Below are 19,306 nucleotides of genomic sequence, written 5' to 3' on the forward strand. Positions count from 1 at the left end.
AAGCTACAATTTGAATAAATAAGCAACTCAGATAGTATAACTTAAAGATTGATAATACTATATAAAGATTAATCCTCTAAAAATAATGATTTATAGGAAAAAAAATATATTCTTGAACAAAATAAACCTCTCATTAAGCACTTTTAATATACTAACTATTCTGTAAAAATTTATTAGTTATTAAAATGGTAGCTAAGTATTATTATTTATTTTGTTAGTTGTATTAATACAACTCCTTGTTTAGTTAAATAATTGATTTTGGGTAAGATTTAAATATTAGGAATAACTATTGACAGGAATTATTGTTACACGTGAATTGATTTAAAATCACAAGATTTGTTTAACCTTATAAACATGATGCCTTTAAAAACCATATGATATGAAATTTTATTATTTGATTTTATATAAATGAAAATTAAACATCTTATATCGATCAAGCCTATAAGCCTTCCACTCTGATTGTTTTTTTACTGTGAGACACTAGTTCTATCTTGTTCGGTTAAAAATTATCAAAATCAGATAATATGATGTTTGAGATATTGAATTTGATAGGTCATAAGCTGAAAAATGATATATATTTTATGTTTCCATCAGTGAAGTCGTTTACGAACTGCAATCTAAAATGCAAAGTTCTCAGTAAGAAAACTTTGATCATCATTCGTCATGAAAAGAAGCTCGGAGCTGGATTTTGTGCTACAGATGTTAAATTTCCTTTATGAGTTTCCCACAAATATGTGGAATTAAAAGAAAAATAATAATCTAATATAAATTTTCCTTGGAATAACCGTACTAATATTTATAAAAAATCCTTCCACTTACTCTTGTTAAAAGTGGTTGAGTTATAGACTGGTTACATCCTAACTCTATTATTAAAGTCCATTTATTTTAGTTCTGTAAAAAGGACCTCCCCAATAATTGGTGTTGTACAATTAAAAAGAAGCCCTTGCTCTGATTCTGAGTCAGTTGCTCTCTGGTGGGAGTGACGGTGAAGCTTCGAATTAAATTGTTTTCCATATACATTTTCACTTTTGTTTCATTATACTTTAAAAATGTGGATATTTAACCAATTAATGATTTCATGGTTTATTAATTTTGTGTTCTGCAATTATTTTTGTAGGCTTTTTAAGGTCGTTATTTTACATTATATGAAAAAATACATAATAAGAAATTGGGTAATTACATTCAATAATAATATAAACTAACATTTAAAATTATTGCCCAAAGACCTCTTTAGTTACAAAAGAACACTAAAAATCTATACAATAAATAAACAGTACAAAAATAATATAAAAAAACCTAAAATACCCCAAAAGTCAGAAATCTAAAACTAAGTACCTATGATTGGCCTATTTTTATGCTTATTGAAGATCTTGATAATGCTATTTAAAGTTTTAATTACTTTATAGTGTTTTCCATAAAATACCGTACAATTTTCACTGATATATTGAATGATGTTGGGATTTTCAAATCTAAATCATGACGCAACTGCTACAATTATGCTCCTTTACTCCCTGTATTTCATTGGTTCCTTCAATGTAAACTTTTTTTCCACGTAATACTTGGAGTTAAGTATGTCAAACCCATTTTATTAGCCTTCTGTAAATAAAGTAACTTTTTTTTGGGAAGACCAAAAATAATTATGTTCAACATTTGGTGTGGCAAAGTTAACACATTTCCACAGTATATGCAATAATGATTGAATGTTGTGTATCTCGAAATTGGGAAGGGAATTTCCTGCCATTGGCAATTCTATTAGTGGAATTCATTATCTAGCATGTCCATTCGTTCTTTAAACTTGGAACATATAATTTTTTTTTTTACAAACAGCGATGGCTTCAATGGATACTTTATTCAATGAATCCATTATTATAGGCTAAGGAGTCAACAGATGGCTACTTTCCTTTGGATTTGAAAGAATAGCTTTATTTTTGAGAAAATATCATTATATTTAAAATCATCAATAAAATAATGCTATTTTCAAATAATTCCATGTTCATGCATATCGGATTCTCATGATTTTTAAGTACATCCTTCTTCTATTCAGATGTTTTATGTCGATTGTAGAGGCGAGTCACAAACTACATCGTTCATTTATTAATTGCTTTTCAAATGTAGGTTTCATTTTCTGATCCATAACAAAAAAATATAATTTTGATACAATTTAATAACAAATTTTACATGGAAGATACAAAAGATGTAGAAGATAAAATATGAGTCCAACGGATCTAGGAAGTATTCTACGTGCAGTAAATGTTCTGATATTCTGAGGACTATGCTGGTTTTTTATCTTTTATTTTTCGTGCCTACAAATTTCTAAGATGTTTCCCACATAAATGATCTATTTATTAATTAAATATCTCATATCTCATACAAATGCACACTTTACCCATTTCAAAATTTCTATTTTCTTTTCTAATGATTCTTTTGTCTGCTCTTAATTGGTGTAAACTCATATAAATAGAAATATATAATAAAATAAATTAATACTTATCTGTTATACCTTCCTCTCTCTACAGAATTTCTCCATTCTTTATGATTCAACATGCAAGATATTTTTTTTTATGTAGGAATAAATGTTATATATTAAGACATAAATTCTTAAGTTCAAATAGAGCAATAAATTAGTTTTTTGTTCTAAAATACTTAGAGCATTACTTATAACTATTTCCCTCTGAACCAAAGTTGTACTTTTACGTGTTAGGAACAAGAGAAAGCTTTCAGAACGGAAACAAAGATTCTTAGTTCATCCTATTTTTGATAAAGGTAATGATTTATGGCCCCTCTTCATCCTCTGCTAAGTATTTTTTGCAAAAGAATAACATTACCAAAAAAATTAAAAATATATTTTTTTATTTTGCAATGAGGATTTGAAAACTTCCTAACTTTATTAGAGATTGTATAAAATAAAGTTAAATATTTATAAATTTAGTCATTTTTTCTTTTAGTTAGTAATGGGATGTAAGCAGTGATGCAAATTCGGTGTATTTTTTAGCTGGCCTGCTTTTCTACAGATTGGTAATCTGTAGAATAAATTTTCTTTTCCTCCGCTGCTGTCATTATTATTTAACTCCTAAGTAGTGATATTCTTACCCAAATACAATCAGTTATTTTAAAAGTCTGATTGATCATTCGAGTGTGCTCATAATAGACAGAGAATAACATAAAGGATTTTTTGCGGGGTTAAAAGTCCTTGTGAAACTTGCAGTAAAATTGAGGATCGATATCGGAGTCATTCATGCGAATGTCCTTGTTTATTCCCTTCCCCCCCCCCTTGTCATAGCTGATTGATCTAATGAAACGTCATGACATCTAAGCAGCTCTCCTCTAATACATTCCCATCTTAATTTTCAGTTTTTTAACATGCCTAAAACACACAAGATTGTCATCTCTAGGGATGTTTTGTTTGTTTACTTATAATTAGTTTGTAAACCAAGCCATACCAAAGAGACAATATCCATAATGGTAGTGATGTGATGGCAGGGGTGCCCACAGAGAGTTCCTAGAGAGACTGTAGCCCTTCCCTCAATTTTTTTTAGTATTTATGTTTTTTTTAAAACGTCACTTGTTCCTATTCCAAAAAAATTAAGCAACTGCCTACCCACTCCTCCAAAAAAAAAAAAAAACTCCGGACTATCCGGAATATGATACATATACATAAATAATTAATAGTGTTGAGATTAGAACGATGCATAATTTGTTCTTGTATTTGGTATTATGTGGATTTTTGTATACCGATTTGGATAGATAATTTGGGCCAAATCTGTGAACTGGAGATAAAATAGGTCATAAATAAGACATATTTTATTTTTATTTTACAATATAACATTTTTAGCTATTAACCCCAAAATATTTTTCCTTCAGAAAATGTAAAAGATTGATTTTTTTTGTACACTTTTGCGATTCATAAAATTATTTTCGTATCCAATAACATTTCTTTTAAATATCCTTTTTTTCGTTTGCCAAATCAATACATATTTTTTGTGTAAAACGAATTTTACAACAAAACTAATCGGGAACAAAATATGACTTAATTAGTTCTGTCTCAAAAAAAAAAAAATTATTCGATGACAGTTTGGTCTAAAATTTTGAGACCGAAAACCAAAAATTAATAGATTAACTTGGTATTAATTTGCAAAATACTCTGTTACAAGTAGTTGTCCTCTAATGATTTCAGACATAAATATTAACGTTATAAATAAAAGAACTAAAAAAATTGACGAGCTTTGTAGTGTTTAAGAAAGAATGAAGGCTAAAATAATAGAATATTAAAGGTTTCTTTTTTAGTTATTTTGGATTTCTTATACATATTTAATAGAAAGACTAATACCATCTCTATTATTGACTATAAAAGGTCATGCATCCAACTTTGGTTGTATAAATTATATAATCTTTTATTTTTCCCTGTTTGTATTTGAATGCTGATGTTTTATTAATATTAATACTCAGTTTTTTTTAAATTTTAAACATATTTACTATGAATCTTATGAGCTATGTGCTCATGTAATCATTATTTTAAGTAGTATCACCTAAAAAATACGTATTAGGACATTTTGCATTTGTATGCCCAATGTGACATATTTCACCATTTAATTAATTATACATGCTTGTGTACCTGATGTATCAAATTTGGGATATATCAACTAATTACCGTTTTATGTTATAACATTTTATTTTTATTAATTAAAAAAATCTCAAGGTGCTAGATTTATACTATTTGGAACATTTAGTTCATTCATTCTTTGCAGTCCGAAATAAACACTTTCTTAAATTGTTTTTTAGTGCCTTAAATTATAAGTCGTTACTTATGTAACACCCTTATTTACGTACGTATGCAGAGTGTCCAAGCTATCTGTACCACGAAATTATTTTTTCCCAAACGCCATTTTCTCTTCAACTAGTTATACAATTAAAAAAATAAAACCAGATTCTGAAAGTTTGACGGATTCTAATTTATTTTATTTAATAGTCACCTCCAGCCTCAATTGCTGTTTATATACGAGGACGAAAGCGCGCGCATGCCTACGCCACTTGATCCCTTGGAAAATCCTGGAACTCCTTCTTGATACGACTGATAAGTTCGTCTTTGGTGTTGAAGGGCCTTCGGCTCGATTGTGCCCCATAAAAAAAATTCATCATAATTAAGATCCGGCGAGCTGGGGTGGTCATAAGTCCTGCAAAATACATTTGTCAAAATAGTCATGGAACCATTTGAGACTCATTCCATATTAATGTTTCTTCAAAATCCCTTTTAGTGGCCTCAAATTCTAATGAGTCCCAGAATTTGGGAAATTGTTTTGTTGTTGCTCCTGCACCACGGATTCAATAGAGGGCTCCGTTCCTTGTCCAAATATTTAGGACGACGAATTCGTCAATTGATTCCATTTTTTTCAACTTTTGCTAGTTTGAACAAACTAACTAACAATATAATATAAAATCAACTGCCTAAGTATCTGCGTTTGCCTACGATGGAACACCAAGATAGTTTGTGCACCCTGTATTTGCATAACTTTAATTCAATAAATGGGAATGCAAATACGATGTAACATATATATGAAAATTGTTTTATTCCTTATTATCTGTTGATAAGCATATGATATAAGTCTATAAAATAGTACATTAATGTATTACGTCTCACCTCATTGAATGAAAAAATAAAAAATAATAATAGAATTTCATGGAGTTTGAGCGACTTAAATTGTTTATTTTCTTTATTTTTTTCATGCAAATTTACTTCCTTTGACATTTATTCAAACATGTATATCTGATTCATAAATGTAAGTTTATTTTAATATGTAACTGCTTAAATAATTTCAAAACTTGGTTGTATAAAATCTATTGACAGTGGTTATTAAACTCTGCTCCGTGAGCACTCATTAGTGATACCTTAAGCCTAGAGAAATGTCATCAATAGTTAAATCATCTGCTAATGTATATGTTTTTTAGTCATAATTATAATACATTGAGTTTTTCATATTTTTTCACACGGTACTCAGCGTAAAAAGTTTGAGAACCATGGATCTAGGATAACTAGTAGTAAACAGAGGAGGGACTCCAAACTTGCAGTACCCTGACTTAATTACAATAACGTTATTTTTATGGAATCCAGAAAAGATAACTTAAAACCAATTTATCATATGTTAAATACTATATTAAGCAATATTTTGTATTTACTATCTCCTTTTTTACAAGCAATAACAGTTTTGACACGCCTGCCAACAGATTTGCAGCTCTTGCTGATGGTCATATACATGACGTATCACATTGTCGTGATGACAACTTGGAGAGAATCCAAATTTGGATGGGAGATGGCACATACATTTTTCTCCAAGATACACCAAGACTGCAAATTTCAGGTTGTTGAGGGCGGGGCTGGATGAGGGTCACATGGAGTATGCCAGAAGTCAGGTGTACTGTTGCAGCAGAAGTTTTGGCTCCTCTTGGCTATATGGGCCTGTAATGGACTTTTGATATTTAAAGTAGTACAAATAGAGCTACCCATGGTCGTTTCAGCCATTGAGAGCCATTGGATAAAAAATTCATTTTATTTCAGCTGTTGTTCGATTATGTAATGAAGCCTCATAATTAAAAATAACCGTCATAAAATCATAGTTAAATTCTACTTCAAGTTTTGAGTCTCCACTCTGTAGATACAATGAACTGAAACTTTTACTCAGTTTTGAATTTTAATAATTGCTCAATAAATAGAGGAAACATTAGTACATTCACATTTACTGCCCAAAACCATCGTAATAAGGTAGGACGGCATATAATAATAACTAATTTTTTGGCCATTATTATTGAAAAAGTATTTAATTGCTTTATTGATTTTTGTTAAAAATAACAATTTTACTCAGTTTGAATCATAGTTTTTACTCATCTTTGAGTTTTATTGATCGGTTAACAAATAAAATAAATATTTATGACTCAAGAACACTTAATGTTGTATTTATATCTCAATATATGTTGCTTTGTAAACAAAGCCACATAAAGAAGCTGCTTTGTAAAAAAAAAAAAAGAGACATAGAGAGACACTGTCTTGCTACAAAATAATACAGCTTCCTGAATGATAATACTATTTAATTAAAAATGTACAATTTACATACGTATGTTACTCACATGGAGGGTGATATAAATATTCATAGCGCATGCACCATTTTTATATTAATTGGGCATACCACCTTGCGGATATCATTATTTTTTCACTTTGTTCTTGCCCTATCAACCACGAATAATGAGGAAATATTACCTTCAATTGTACCCTCTACCTATGGAATATGAGTGAAACTGTAAAAAAAAAAAGAAGTCTTAGTTAATGAAGCACGTGATAAAAAAATATTTTTATGATAATGCACCTATTTATCTAATCTATTTCCTCCAACTCACTAAAGCTACGAAGAAAAACATCATTACCAATAATATGACATTTTATTGATTTAAAAAAAATTGCAAAGTTGAAATTTCTAACGTACAAACATATATATATATATATAAATATAATGTATGCGTCCCCTACAATAATTAAGAAAAATGAATTATAGGTATAGCATATGACAAACTCACGACAGAATATGTACATTCCTTGTTATTATTTAGACACATATTCTAGGAACTGTAAAATTTGCAATTCCAACTACAACCCCAAAAACTTTTATTTAGGTCCAAGACACAATAATGTCATAGCTGATAAAGATGTGTAGGTACGTTGCAGATTAACGGGGAAAAGAGTTATCTTTGTCGTCAAATTATAAATACTGCAGAGCCTATCAAAATGTACAGATTGCAATTTAATGAACGATATGGTAAAAATATTTCAACGCATCAATCAATATTTTTTTTGTAAAAATAGAAATTATATATCAAAGACCTAACTAATTGACTACATTTATATTTATTACATAAAGTTGGTTTAAGGGCAGCTCTTCATAGATTAGATTTAGAAAATTGGAGATGTGAGCAGTTTATTCTTAACTTTAAATATAAAATCAGTTGTAGCTTCTGAGTAGATATTAAAACAAATTACATATTATTTATAAATTTAATCTCATTTGACAAACATCTAACAGATCGTCAAATCACTTCTTTTTTAAGCTAAAATAATGACAAATGATTCAAATAAGAAAACTTCCGTATATAAATTAAGCACTATACAAACTGCGAGGAAACGAGACGTAATTTTTCCTGCATAAATGTGAACTTTTGAATTTGATTTCTACAACATTTAATTTTTCAATTTTTTTGTGAATATTAACGAATTTTTTTTTCAGAAAATATTATTTTCTGGATTTTTTTTTCACAAAATTCCAAAAACCATTCTCCAAAAAATATAATTATCAGGTTGCTTCTGAAAATATGAAATAGAGAGTCATGACAAATATATTTTTTATTTAAAAACAATGATTGCAGGCTTACTATTCACAAGATATTGTTTAAAAACCCTTGGCGACAAATGCTCGAAATTTAAATAAAAAGAAAATTAGCCTCTGCAATAGGATGAATAGCAAAAACATTGTAGATTCTCATTTTAAAACTTTTTTGAAAGTTTTTTTTTTTGAAATTTTAATATATGTATTTACTTATTTGTTTATTATTGTTTTCGAAGAAAACAATAATAATTTTAAAAAAAAGATGTTTTTGAGTCTAAAAAAAATAATTTGTGATTTATTTCATTTTATAGTATTTCCATATATTTATATGGAAAGATTTAAAACAAATTGGCTCCATCTGTTCTTCTTATGTTTTTTACTTATATAATATTTGCTATGCATGTGTTTTTCTGACAAGGGATTTTGAAAAGTTTTGGTGAAACACTTATAGATGGGGATTTACATTCACTTACTCATGATTGTAAAAATGAAAGAAATGATGTTGAGTAAGTAATTGCTTTATTTCTCTTCTAATTTAAACAAAACTGATTAAACTTTTCAATAAAAAAATAATTGATCTGTAAAGCGATCAGTCATAATGTTCCTATTTTTCAATATCCATTGACAATATTTTTATCGTAGCTGAACTAATACAATAAATATTATATTTCAATTTAAAGAAAGTTGCCTTTAAAATGTCAATTTTGATTGATTTATGGTCAATTAGTTATATAATACTTATAAAAAAAATATAATAAAGGGTTAGCTTGCGTGAATATACATTATAGTAATATTCTGACGAAAAAATTTAACAACTTATAAGTCTATATAATTACATAATTTATAAAAAATATAAATTATATAAATATATAATTTATAGATGAATCATTAACTTGTCATAATCACCTTACATATAAATTATGTAATTATATAGACTCTTATGTAATCATTTTTTTTGTCGGAATATTTCGTAATGTATATATTTACACAGCCTAACCAGATTAGTATATTTAAATTTTTTAATAAATATTATAAACTTAATTGACCATAAATCAATCAAAATTGACCTTTTTTAAAGGCAACTTAAATAAATAAAAAGGTCTATTCTATCAGCTCATCTATGATATACAGCATTTTAAGAAAAAAGAAAAAAATGATATTACCATCTATGTCAGGTCCTTCATTTTACTCAATTTTTGGTGGTTATATACATTTTTTATTAAATATAATCAAGTTAACGTACTAAATAATTTATTTTTATATAGTGAAATGTTTTTATAAATTTATTATTTCCTTTGATTTTCATATGTATCGCTTTTTCATAACGAAATATGGCACTGAATCTTAGTTATACCTTAAGAACTTGATTTAAAAAAAAAACTTTAAAGGCCAAACCTTCATGAATTAAAATTGTTAATGGTCATATGTTCTATGGCTTAAATAACAATAATAAATGTGTGTTTTAGCCTGCAGGGAAAATGCTGTTGTATTGTGTTATAGTTGCATGTTGGTAAGTATCATTGCACACTTTTTTTAAAAGGGTATTAAAAAGTAAGATTTCGAGGAGAAAAAATAGTCAAGTTGAACTGTCGTTTACTCAACTTTTATATTATTCTCAAATATCTTATTTTTTATTATTTCTTCTTCTCAAAACCTAATAACATCCTTTTAAAAAAAGTATGCAAAGATAAGTACCAACATGAATCAAAAATATTTCTAAAAATTTTACATTTTTATTTTTTTATTTATAACATTTGAACTTTCGATTTGAAATTTTGAGTATTTTTAGTGTCTATTTAGGTATGAAACAACTTTTGATTATAAGAAAATAAATTATTGGTATGACACTTAACTTTTCCCCCAAAAAATTTTATGCTAATTGCTAAATTCTGAAAAATGCAAATTATGCGTCAAAAACTACCACATTTTAAGTTTTTTTTGTTTATTTTTGTACAAAAATAATTTTTCTATTTATAACTTTTTTTGAAGCCTAAGATTTTTTTTAAGCGCAAATAATTAGTTTTAATTTAAACAAGAGTATTTAGTTATAGATATTCTAATTAATTTGAATTTTTGATTCTTTTTTTCCACTTCGACGTATAAATTTATTAAGATTAGGTACTGATTTTTTACAATTCCTTTATTTGGTCAGATAGAGTTGCACTGATTTTTTACAATTCCTTTATTTGGTCAGATAGAGTTGCACTGATTTAGTATCAATAAACTATAGTATTATATTTACTCCATCGAACCCAGAATGATCTTTGAAGTCCATATAAATTAAGTATATTTATTTCTTTAGAAGCAAATGTGAATTGAGCCTATACACACTAAGCTTAAGAGAATAATTTATTCACGAAAATTTATAAAGTTTGGGGATATTGAGTTATATTGTATAAAAAACAATGAAAATTTCTAAAATTTAATATGTTAACAATTGATTGTTATATATTATTTAATCAATATCTTATTGATTATTTCCTCAATAAAATCTTTTAAAAAATAAAACAATCAATATTTCTGCTGAACTACTATCAGGTTTTTGCAAAGAGCAAAATAACTTTTAAATGAATTATTGATTTGTTATATGCTTAAAAAAGTTCAAAACTATAAATAGAGTAAAAATACTCAAAAAGTTTTACATCTAAAATTTTCGTCAGCTAGATTGTATTAGAAAAAACTCATTACAGATTAGTGATTAACTGGTTAATTTCTATTTAATTTGATAAGATTTTTTGGTTGGTCTGTGTAATCAGAGAAATAAGTTATACTAATAAAGGAAACAAAAAATGATTTTTCTGTAGGATTTTAGTACTTTTTAATTCATAAAAATATTCAAATATTAAAAGTACTTGAGAAGAAATTAAAATTAATTATTTACTTTCCTGCTTTGTATAAAAAAAGAAATAATAAAGAATCTTTTTTGCTGCAGATTGGAATGTACAGTGATGTAAATCCTATTAATTTTGTTGCTGCCCCGTTTTTGTTTGTTTTGTTTTTTAATTTTAATCTGATAAAAATTAATTTTCTTTTTCTTAGCAGTTGTCATTATTATTTATTTTATGAGTAGTGAAGATATTTTCCTATATAGATTTATCTATATTCAAAACCTGATTGAATATTCATATGTCCTCATACAAGAAAGACCGTAATACTGTGGATTTGTTGGAGAGTTAAAATTGTAAGTCCTTGTTGGACTCGGAGTAGAATTGGGGATCGCATCGGAGTAATTCTAGCAAATTTTCTTGATTATATCCTTTTCTCCTTCTTCCCTTGTCATAACTGATTGTAGCGGATATAATGAAACGCTATGATCATTATTCTTTGTCTCCTCCAAAACATTCTTCAAATTGTCAGTGCTGTAGCATGGTGATTTTCGGTTTGATTTTCTTTTTTTTTTTTATATTCCTATATTAGACAGAATTTTTATCCGTAGTTATGTATCCTTAGATAGTTTTGTTTAAGAGATTATAAGGTGTAAAGAAATTTTTTTTATATTATTGTCCAAAATCCTCTGTCTTTTTCTTTTTTCTTCACTAAAACTTATAATCTCCATTAAAAAAGAAAGTGTGTATCATACATACCAACATGCAGCTAGAATAATTCTTAAAATTTTACGCTATTTTTGTTTTTTTTGTTTATAGGAAGTATTTGTCTGTTAGTGACTAAGATCGTTTTTTGAAAAATACTATTATGCCCTCCAAGACCAAAGAAATTATTAATGTAACCCATTTCTTGAGCCTGAAGAACCTGAAAGAAAAAATTCAGCAAAATCCATTGATTTTCTTACCGTGATTACCGTACACCCACACAGACATTAGCATTAATTTATAGATAAAGTAAAAACTATTTACAAAAAAAAATCTTTATTTCTTATGAACAAATTTCTGATAAAATTATTTTGATTTGGAGTGAGATACAAAATGATTTTCACTTCTTCTACAATCTTCTGACGTGTCTTTGATAATCATCATTAGGTATGGAATAAAATTTCAAATCCTGTAATGATGAGTGTATTACATATAACATTTGATTATATAAATTGTGCTTATTTTATGGTGAAATATGAATTTGCTCTCATCTTATATAAAATATTTGTTTCAGTATGAATTCATGCTATTGCCTAACATTTTTGTATTTAATTAAGTTAACAAAATTAAAGTAGTGGATTATTTCAATAACACTGTTAAACTGCAAATTTGGCAATATAACGAATAATTGTAGACTTAGATCCTTTTATTCTAAATATTGGATTAATTTTCTCTATTGGCCTCAGCGCATTGACAAAAAGCCAGTTCAGTTGTTGATATTTTTTGCCAATTGTAAGATTGAAAGATTTTTAAGCACTTTGGGTTGAAGATAGAGGTAAATGGTAGTAATATATTTCAAGCACAATGCTCTAAAATTTTAAAATGTCCTGTTTGCATTATAACTAAATTCATTTACGTTTCAAGTTGAAAGTAGGTGTTTTTAATTTGGAGGCTCATACCTTTAGGAAGAATAAATATATATAGTTTAAAAATATCTTATTTCATTACTAAAAGTATAAAAAATTAAACAAATTTAAAAAGAAGAATCTATTTTTTAACGCTGTATATCATTTTCGATTTGAGATACATCCATCATGATCTTTTAAGGATAAATCTCCTATTTAAATTGATTTGATTAAAAAAGTACATTTATTAGCAGACCATTGGAAGAAAAGAGTAGAGTGAGAGGGAAAGACAAACTGACAGAAAGAGACAGTAAATGATAAAGTGGTAGATCATAAAAAGTTTCATAGTAAATTCACCTTCAATGTAGAATCCTGTATCTGGATAATCTTCGAAGATTTGGAATTAAGGGATCAACGTGAAGTATATTTTGTTCTTGTCCGACAGAAAATGTGTGATTTTATAGGATAGTGTAATTAACCTCAATAAATGCACATTCTTGTTATAACATGTTTAGTGAACTAGGTTAAAAGGAAACCCCAAAAATAATAATTAGGTCATTTATGTTACATATCCTTTTTTGACTATTCCATTCATTTTGAATTCATAAATATCAATTCAAATGTTAAAATACTTATATTAATATAAGAGATTGAGAAAAAATACATCTTTATTTTAAAATAATATTACCAAGATGAGTCTGCTCTTTCAGCAAGATATAATTTGTTATTCTTATAGTAGAAACTAGTGATGTGACACGAGCAAAACTTGTCAATTGGTTATCTAGTTGTATGAAGTAACAAAAAATACACGAAAAACTCTACTCGTTTACCGAAAATGCGAGTATTTACTCGTAACTCGTCACAAGTTATGATTTCCCCTGATTTTTTTTGAAACACATTAGAATATGTTAATCTTCAAAATGTATTATTGTATTCTGATTAAAAAAAAATTGTGTCAACGCAAGAAGAAATCTCCTTAATTCAACCTGGTTCAGAATGTTGGTGTAACAAATGGGAAATATATTATCACTTATTAGAGAAGGGAAAAGCCATTTTAACAGACTTATTTTCAATAACTCTTTAAAAAATATGATTTTTACATTAATATATTGGTAGCGTTCAAAAAGTATTTGGGAGAGTAACGAATACTCTGACAAGTAACGAGTATTCGAGCGAGTAACACTTTTTTAGGGGAGTAACGATTATTCTTAGTAATTTCTTAAGGATTTTTTTTTAAAACTCGAAACTAATCGAACCGCAAAATTCAGCTCACGGCAATCACTATCAAAACATTAAATTTTAATTATTGTTACAAATTTCTATAAAAAACAATATAACAAGTACATAGCTACAACCATTGTCCTCCAATTAAAATAAAAAATAAAAATAGAATCCAAGAAATAAATAAGAAAAACGAAGGAACAACTTTTATGCGAAAAAGTTAATTAAATTCACTTAGCTTCAATTAAAAACTGATAAATGTATGAATTAACCTTAAACAAAACTCCTATAAGTATATTAAATGCGAATGTTTGTGTTTGGACATATGTCTCCGGTAATTACGAGCAAACCAATGGATGTATTTTACTGGAATTTTTTATGTAGCTTCTTAAAGCTACATAAACGGTTCTGGTGACAATTTTTTTTTGTATTCAAGGCCATAACAAACTTTAAATAGCCATTTCTAAAAAAACACTTTTTTGATTTACAGCTTACTTTTTCAAGTAAATAAAAATAAAGACTGTAAAATTCTATTAAAGATTACCTTATGTTGCTATGTATCTTTGCAAACTTTCAAAAAAAATGAGATTATAAGATTTAGAGAAGAAAAAAAAAGACAGAGTAAGACAAATGATTTTTGACATTAATACGAAAGATGAGCAGACCATAGTTTAACTTGAATATTTTTCTTTTTTAACCTAATATATAATCTTTATTAAACATGCAGCGAGAATCATTCTTAAAATATTACGCGATTAATATTTCATTGTCGCGGGCAACACAGAGCAAATTTACTTTACCTCCTTAAGAAAAAGTGTGCAAATTATTCAGCAATAATCATTCTTAAAATTTTACGATCTTTTGTTTTAGTTTTATATGAAGGAAAATATACCATTATTAATTTTTATTTTTTAATATTCCAGACAACATTGGGAAAACCTAATTTACCTTCTTATAAAAAAGGGTGCAACGATACTTACAACACCAACATACAGAAAGAATAATTCTTTCAATTTTATGGTATATATTTTGTTTTATATTAAGCAGAGGAATCCTTTATTAATTTTAATTTTTTAAAGTCCCAGACAATACCGGCATACCTACTCTAGTTATTCAGATGAATAAGAAATTGTAGATAATGAGATTTAACGTTTCAGAAGAAATACACTGCATTGGCGAATAATATAATTTTAAAGAAAAAATGAGAAGCATTTCTATAAATCTTGTTCAGTATATGTTCAATATTGAAACTTTAGTCCAAATATTGATAAAGGATCAATTAACGGATATTGCTAAAAAAATTTATCTGAGAAATATCTTACTCAATTACCCACTTTTCTTCAAATATTTTTTTACTATATTTGAGCAAATTTTTTGTGTTTTCAAACATATAATGAATACTACTCATTTTCATAATTCATTCTTTTCCAAATCTTGGCAATAATACTTCATTATTTATCTAAAATTTAAGGAATGGTTTTTCAATATTTTAATTAAGATTGATGAGTAACTGTAAAAAACATTCATTCACTTTTTTACTATCGATTTCCGTGTATATATTTTTTCACTAAAAACCGTTTACTTAATCAATCGATTAACTCAATTCATAGGCTGTTTAGGAGTATATGAATTAAAGAAAAAAATACTCCTAATTGCCAACTTATTCATTGGTATATTTTTGTTACAGATACGACTCTTAAATATTTAACTAATTTTTACTATTATGATTCCATTGAAATAAAATTGCAGTACATTGTTTAACGGTAGAACGGCTTTAATTTTGTTGTACCTTACATGAAAAAGGTGAGAAAAGCGACACCAAGTAATCAAAATGACTTAGTTCTAAAGATATTAATTTAAAAAAATAAACACCAATGATAATTATATAATTTTTGATTTCTGTAGAAAAAAATTTCAAGATTAAAAAAGGATATAATGAGAGGTTGAGTTGTAACTATAAATAAGGAAGTGTCGACGGAAAAATGTTTTAATTTCAAAAAGGAGCTCTAGGCCATTCAACACTGTGTTAAGGTGCATTACTTCAATTATGATATTAAACATGATGAAAATTGTGCATATTTTTAGGCCAACCTTTTTTCTGGGAATTGGTAATCTGAAAAATGCATTTTCTTTTCCCTAGCTATTGTCATTATTATTTAAGTCCTGAGTACTGAATTTTTCTTTTCTAGAATATTCAATTATATTTAAAACCAAATTAAACATTATCTTGTGCTCATATAAGACAAAGATAAACCTTGAATATTTGTTGTGGAGTTATAACTCTATATATCTTTATTGGAAACAAAGTAGAATGGAAAATCGACATCAGTGTAATTCTTGCCAATGTGCTTGATTATTTCCTTCTCCCCCTTCTCCCTTGTCAAAGCTGATTGTAGATGATCTAATGAAACTTCATGACAAGCTAAGCTGCTATCATACAAATCATTTTTCCAACGGTTAGAGTTACTCTGTTGATTTTCTGTTATTGTTTTTTTAACACGATTTTCATTACATATTAGCTCTTGTTAGTTGATTTGAGAAGTCTCCATGAGAACAGATCTTTTTCTGATATCCACCTATATTATTTAATCAAAGATGATAAATTTGTATAAAATTTTCGTGCGTGTAAATAAAAAATAAGAGTATAGGTTGGGAATTTTGATACACGACATATCTACTGAGAAAGATTATTAGACATATAATGTTATTTTATCCCTCTAGTTGCTTTTTTATGACAGTGACTTGACTTGAATTAAACTAAAGTTTCTTTAAACTTTACTTGGATTTTAATACTCAGTCTAGATTTGACTTTAGACGGGCACTGATAAACTGTAAAATCTAAAAAAAATATATAATAAGATTTAGATAAACCGACTGACTCTCTTGACTTTTCCAAGTCAATAAATAATACTCGTGACCTACACATACCTGACTTGGTCTTATTCAGGGTATCGAGAAATGAAGTAATGCCAGAGGCAGATGGAAGATGGTATAGATTAACAAGTTTTAAATACTTAATTTTATATACATATGTAAAAATAGCCAAAAATCTTAAAAACTTTAAAAATATTATTTTTTTTGTCTATTTTTGTCCTATCCAAGTGTATAAGTTTCAAGTTATGTCTGTTATTTACCATAAAAGTCCGCTAAGAACAAGTTTTATTAGAATCAGAAAGAGAGTACTGTAGTCGTTTAGTTTTTGTAGACCGACCCAACAATAGTTGTAATGGATTGAGAGTAGGTTACAAAACAAAAACTTTTTGATTATTAGTGACTATTGTTGATAGTCGATCTGAGTTTTTTTAGGTTCTGTTTTAAATGACCGAAAGTTAGGACAGTAGAAAATTTTTTTTAAATGTTCCCATATAAAAAATTATAATTAAGTATTTTCTAAAAAAAAAAAAAAAAATGAAACTGGTCCTGACCGAATTTGTAAAACTTAAAAAATTCTTAGAATGAACCCAAACACTTATACTGGCCAAGGGCTGCAACTATCACCTATATACATACATATAATATTTGATATTAATAAAAAAACAAAAAAACAACGACAATAGTTATGAGATGAACTTGCATGATCATTTTCATAGGTAGAATTATTGGTGCACCACATTTTATTCGCCTCGAGTTTAAAAACTCTATTTTGTTGTTGAATAGTACTATTTTTTTTTCTCACTAACTTGAGTTTTATTTTGTTATGACATTCATGATTGCATATATATATTTAATATGAAAAAAAAAAAAACCTACAAAAACTTAATAAATTAATATAATTTATGATTTAATATATTCGTTACTTAAAAACATTTTTATTTTAAAGTCAATTTATATTCGTATAATACAGAAGTGAACAAGATTTTATTATTAGGATTATAAAAAAGCTCTTTGTTTCAAATTTGATTTAGGTTAGACATCCTTTGTCTCATTTAGTATCTTTTAAGATGTAGAGTTAAGTGGCTTACGTATGTGATACTACAAACTGAAATTGCTCAGGTAGAATATTAAAAAAAAGGAGATTTGAACAAGTGATATAATATAAACTACTAATATTTTTTGTAAATTTGTTAACTTCTAATCAGTAATATAAATTACTGTAGTTCAATTTTCTTTTTTTAGTCTATATAGATCATAAAATAAGTTTAAGATGTAAAAACGTAAGTAAAACTTACCGAATTTCAGGAGAAAACGTAACGTATCCCACGCTGTCAGCTAAGATAAAAAAGCCAAGACGATTTTTGGCACAGTTATACCACTTATTATGTAAAACATGTTTCCAAAGTTTTATATTCATAAGATTTGGTCAATCTTTTTTATTGTTGATCTAGTACTTGTTAGTGTATTTCAGATTTAGAAAAAAAACAAAATTAAGATAATAAGAAATTAAAATATTCTCATTTTGACTTCATTTTTGGAATTCTCACACTTCAAAATAGTAAAGTAACAAATTTGCTCTTTTGGATAAAAAAAAAAAAAACAAGAAAAGTAGCTTCCGGTGAAAAAAAATTAAAGTGACGTTGAAATTTTTGGTCTAAGACTATCCATATCTCAGAAAATACTCAAAATTACGTGCTGAAATTTGACACACTTAATTTAGTCATGAATTGGTGCTTGTGCGTCAAAAGTCAATTAAATCTGAAAGGGCCGGCTGACATGCCCTCGTTGATTTGACATGGAATTATACTGGCGTCTTAAAAAAACTATACGAGTAACTTCGTTTTCTAAATGTTTTCGAAATTTTTAAAAAATACGGTAAAAAAAGAAAATTTTAATTTCGTTTTTACCATGCGTAAAAAAAAAAAAAAAGATCTTCCACTGAAATATTGGATTTGTTTTTTAAAATATAAATAAAGTTTCTAGAAATTTGTTCGAATTTGTTTGCATATAAGTTTGATACAAAAAAATAAATGTTAAGGTCATTTTCTGAATAATTTATCGTTTTTAAACATTTTTTGTCATTCTTTAAACATTTCTTTTCATTTTTTAAATATTTTATGTGTTCTTTGTCATTTTTTTCATCAAACATGAATTTTCAAATTTGAAAAATAAATACCACTAAACGATGCAATTTGGACATAAAATTATAAACTTTAACAGTAACGTACAATATTTTTAATTTTCGGAACATTTTATTGCATAATTTTTGCAATATTTGAAAAAATGAAACATTTCACACATTTCTCCTTAACTTTTTGTTTTTGCAAATGCGAAAAAACAATAATATTTTTGTGTTCCTTTTTACAATGCCAATTCTATTTTGTAGTTGTTGTTTTTTCAAAATTAGTCGAAA

This window comes from Lepeophtheirus salmonis, chromosome 1, assembly GCF_016086655.4.
Source record: "Lepeophtheirus salmonis chromosome 1, UVic_Lsal_1.4, whole genome shotgun sequence".
Taxonomy (NCBI): domain Eukaryota; kingdom Metazoa; phylum Arthropoda; class Copepoda; order Siphonostomatoida; family Caligidae; genus Lepeophtheirus; species Lepeophtheirus salmonis.